The following is a 5,462-nucleotide window of genomic DNA, read 5'->3' on the forward strand; positions in this document are numbered from 1 at the left end:
ATAAGTCACTTTAGGCGTTAGCTTAGGAGACTCTTGGGTAGCTTGTGGTACAAGCTTTGTAAAGCTCATGACCAGCCCTTGCTCCTATAAAAGGAGGGCTTGGGTCCTTTGAAATTCAGAATTGGAATTTGTAGTATCAAAACTCTCCCAAATTGGTGATTGAGTGTAGTGAGAACTTGCCTTCTCCTCTTCCTAGTCTCATCTTGAGAGCCTTGGTTCCCTCAAGTGGCGGTAATTCACACTTATCTTGGAGCTTTCACACTTCAAGTGGCGTGTTCATCAACCAAGAACTACAACCACATAAGTCATCTTTCTTCTCCATCTATTTCTTCCATTGTCGTGCTCATATGAACTCCTAAACATGTCTTAGGTTCCTTTCTTGCAATTCTATTCGGTGCTTTTGTTTTAAATCATGTTTTGTTCGGTTCATCTTCTCCTTTGCTGGATTTAATCGGTTCTTCTTCATTTTCCATTGATTTGTTTGATGCATTTCATTTGTTATGCAATTTAATCGGTTCAATTACATTCTTACATCTTTTAATCGGTTCAATTGACAAGAAATGGGACTTCCATGTGAGTTTTCGTGTTTGGCGCAAGTTTTGGAGTTCTTGAAACATAGAACATTGATCCATTTCTATAAAAGTGCCTCTTCATTCTCCAACTCAAGTTGATTCCATAAAATGTCAAAGAATCATCTATATCTTGCTATTGGAATTATATCAAATGGTCAAGTTCCTGGCCGACTCGTCATAGGTGACTCGGTCGTCCTGGTACACTTGCCCCCCATGTTTGAGAGCGGATACAACTGAAGAGTCTTAGTGGGAGGCCTCGGTCGGTGGGGGTGATGATGGGTGAAGTGACTGAAGGCGGCGCCTGAGCGTATGATGTGACGTGCATTTATGAGGGGGGTTTTGGGCGCCAAGCAACGTGGACTGTTGGATCAGGCAGATCCAATGGTTAAGATCTTGTGACATTTGGGATTCTGAGACGTCTTTAGGCTATAAATAGGGGCTGGGAACAATGACTTCTCACGCGTTCTGATACTCACTAATCTCCAATATTGGAACGGCTCCGAGCGATCTTTGTTGCACTCCTCGTTCGTCTTAAGGTTAGTCATGTCTACCCACTCGCGTCCTACATCTTCTTCTTCTCCCGCTCGGTCCCATCTTCCTGAACCTCCTTCTTGCTCGTCCTCCTCGTCTTTTTCATCTTCTTCATCCACTTCTTCTTCCGACAAAGTCATCTCGATCGGGGCAATTCAAACCATTGCCACACAAGTGGAGGAAGTGATGGGTGATGACGTTGGTAACGCATCAGACTGGTCGAGCTCATCTGAGTGACCGCGCCCTCACGAGGGCCCTGCCTGGGTTGATCCCAAAGTGTGTGGGATCGCGTCTGTGTTCCACATAGATGCCTCAGTAGCTGATTTTTTGAATAAGGTTCCTATCTTGAAGGCTTCGGCCGAGGAATCTTTTTTGTCGTTTGGTCCCTGTTCGCTGGATGACCGGGTGTATAGGGAACGATCATCTACCGAACCCCCATTTTTCTTCACATACAACTGTCTCTTTTCGGACTTGCACATGTCGCTACCTTTCGACACGTTCACGATGGGTGTCCTTCAAGCACTCAATGTGGCGCCAAGTTAGCTGCACCCGAACACGTGGGCATACATGCAGTCCTTTTGCGTGGTATGCCAAACGTTCGGGGTGCGTCCACTCCCAACCTGTTTCCTTCATTACTATATCTCCCACCCCTCTGAACTGGTCGACTGGCATTCCTTGGTCAGTCAGGCGGGCAGCGTCCTGTTCAAGGCTTTCACAGCCTCTTACAAGAACTTCAAAGAAAGGTTCTTTCAGGTGTTCGTGGAGCCGACGGGCACACCCACTTCTTTGATGAGGCCGGCCGGTCAAGGTTTCCTTTGTTTTAGACAAGGAGCCCAACCAAGATAAAGGATTGGCCACGTCCGGTTAATCTGAGCGAAGGCGAGCGGGAAGTTTTCGCCTTATTCAATAGCCTTCCTAGGAAGCTCCCCGCTCGGCCACTGATGTCGTTGTACACAGAGACCAATCGCGAAGTGGCCTTTGAGGGTATGTTTGACATCTTTAGACCTTCAGTCGTTCATTCTATGTTTGTGACTAACATCTTGTTTTTGTTGTAGTAATCGCAAAGAGAGGGATACTACAGGCGGTCGGTATGTTGGCGGTATTTAAGGACAAGCTAAAGGAGAAGAGGAGGGTTGCTAGCACTGGGCCCCCTCCAGCTGCTGCTTCCCGAGTGGGGTCTTCGTCGAAGAACCCCAAAAAGAGGGCAAGGGAGGGCAGCAACACCGCCCGAACCTATCGGGTTCCAGGTGAGATGCCGACCCCTCCTCCGAGTCGAGCGCCTGCCAACATTGGCTCGCCACCAACCCACGAGTTCAACCGGCCTATTCCAACAGCGGTCGCCGTGCCTGTTGCGATCGTCCAAGAGTCGTCCCTGGCGGTGTTAGGGGGTGACTTTTATTTTACAAGGACAATGAACTTCAACCTGCCCCCAGCATTGAAGATCTTATCGGGTCGGTCCCCAAGGACTATTGTTGACTTTTTACGGCAAGTGCACCGCGTTTGTCAAAAGTAATAATTGTCCCTAAGGACGGATATCGATCCCACAAGGAACAGTGAATTATCGAGTACAATAATCGCTAAATATAAAAACATAACAACAATTAAAAGAGTTTTGAATTAATTGCGGTGGCATGATCAATAAGAAAACAGACAAAGAATTAGTTGTTTCAATTGGAAAAATAAGGATTAGTTTCATCTCTCTCACTCTCAAGTATTTTGATTAGCATGTCAATATTAAGTTCTTTGATTGAAATTGATGCCCGTATAAAAATCATTTATATCGATTCCTCGCATATAAAATCCTTAAGAATGTCCCCTAACTATCGATCTCTCGCATAATTATAAGAACAACTTAGAACGAAGCTCAAACGTTTAATAGCAATTAACATTTCAAGTATATTCCTAACACTCAAATATGTTAAGTATTGTTGTTTAGGTCCGAACCCTAAAAATACCTCCCGGTCATATTTAAGATTCTCAATTTGTCACGGAAAGTTAAAAGTAAAACAACAATACCAATAATCAACCAATAACTGAATATTAATATATAAGATATCACCTTAATACATAAGAGTTTGAGCAGATTACTCTCAATCCCAAAGGGTAGAATTAGCCACGCATACTTCTATCACCTTTCATTCTCCCAATTGGGTTACAATTCACTCTATGGTGTTTTCCTCTCAATCTAGCACACCTAGGGTTGAGCCTCTAGCCCTCTATTTATCCTAGTTTTCTAGGGTTACGTTGCTTCTTGTGTCGCGCTAATGGGCTAAATGATAAAACTAAAAAAAGGCCCAATCTTTCTTTGTATCTTTTTCCATTCTGGGACCTTCTGTCTTTATCTTTTTAGCTCAAATTATTCTCCTTTATTACAAATCTTCAATCTTCCCTAGAAATCTGCAATTAACACCAAATTTGGGAATAAAATGCTTTTATTCAAATAAATCTCATAAAAATGTAAAAAGGTATAAATTCATAAATTAGGGATTATTTTATATGTAAATTAGCAATAAATCTTCATAAGTGCCTATATTTTAATATGAAATATTACTGAAATTGGACACTTATCAACTATCTACTCGACGACAGCGTCGAGATGATGTGTCGGGGCCTGATACTAACCCGCCGGGGAGCAGAGGCTCACAGGCGGTGCGTTGAGGAGCTGTCGTGCCTTGAGCATCAACTTCAGGAGGCGTCCAACAACCTCCGTTGAGGCCAACACAACTTATGAGAAGAAGTTGTGTGCACAAGCTGTTGAGTTCGAGCTTGGTGCAACCAGGGTGGCCAAATTGGAGATGTCGAACGCTAAAAGGGCAGCTGATAACGCCCGACTGAAGAAGGCCCTGGAGGAGGCCGAACACAAGGGAGCATCAATGGAAGGGGAGATTGCCTCTCTGCGGCAAGGGAAAGAGGCGACGGAGGCTAAGGTGCTGAAGACCATGGAGGATACCATGGTCTTAATCACTCAAAGCTTCGACCTGGCCGTTCGACAGGCTGGGGTGTTGTATGGTGGGCCTCCACCCTCTGGTCAATTTGACCAAGAGATAGAGGTCTTTAACGGTCGACTGGTCCCTGCGGACGAGGTTCAGAATTTGCAAAGCATCGACCGGCCTGACCCGAACGAGCATGTTTAAGACCAAAGCCTAAGCTTTTAAGTTTTTTTTTCTTTCGTTCATTTTGTTCCCTTGAGGTCGAGGTGTGGCCTCCACCTTTTATTGATGAATAGAATCGTTCGTTTTCGTTTTCAATAATTTGTACAAGTCTTTTCTTTCGGTCGATGTGGGTGTGAGTTAAGAGCAACTAATGTGATGAACCCAATTGGCGTGAGTTAATGTCCTTGGTCATTTAAAAAAAAAAGTAATTTGTTTAACGAATTGAGCTATAGTGGCGGTTGACCTCTGAAGCATAATCAAGATGGAAAACATTTATTTACACAAGTTAAATTACTCGTTCGGGTGATATCTCATTCGATTGTGGTTAGTGATATCGGGGTGGACCGATACACTCGAACGGGTATCGGGAGGGAATGCCGGTTAAGGCTACATCCTGGCTAAACAGTGGGTGAAGTGTTGGGAGGGTATATCGTTTGAGGTTTCATCCTGGCCAACACTTGCGTTTGGGTCTCAGGAGGGTATGCCGATTAAAGCTACGTCCTGGGCGAACCGTGGATGGAGTATTGGGAGGGTATGTCGTTTAAGGCTTCGTCCTAGCCAACACCTGCGTTTGGGTCTCGGGAGGGTATGCTAGTTAAGGCTTCATCCTGGCCGAGCCATGTGGGAAGTGTCAAGAGGGTATACTAGTTAAGGTTTCATCCTCGCTGACACTCGTGGTGGAATTTATAGCTTGCACATTATTTGAAGGGAACGCCTCGTTAAAATCTTTCCGACCGATGGTGTTGCCGGGCGAGGAAAAAGTGTGTAAATTTTATTCATCGTTCAACTGAAATAAAAACTTGAGGTGTGTGGCATTCCACGTCCTTAGTACAATTTTTCCTGATAACCATTCTAAGTGGTATGCTCCCCCTTCTCCTACTTCTCAAATCCTAAACGGTCTTTCCCAGTTTGATGAGAATTTGTCGTCCGACTTCCTGGCGTTGCTTCGCATCCTCCAAACGAGGTCACCTTTGTAGAAGCTTCTTGGCCGAACCTTCGTGTTGTATCTTCTTGTTGCCTTAAGCTTGCATGCAGCTTCGCGAATTTTACTCTTGTCACGAAGTTCATTGATGAGGTCGAGCCGGACTGCCAGGCTTTCTTGATTGAGGGATAGGTCAAAAAGTTGTCGCCTGATGGACAGTTCGCCTACTTCTACAAGGATCATGGCCTCAGTGTCATATGTGAGGTTGTACGGCGTTTCTTGTGT

The sequence above is a fragment of the Phaseolus vulgaris genome, chromosome 2, assembly GCF_000499845.2.
Source record: "Phaseolus vulgaris cultivar G19833 chromosome 2, P. vulgaris v2.0, whole genome shotgun sequence".
Classification (NCBI taxonomy): Eukaryota; Viridiplantae; Streptophyta; class Magnoliopsida; order Fabales; family Fabaceae; genus Phaseolus; species Phaseolus vulgaris.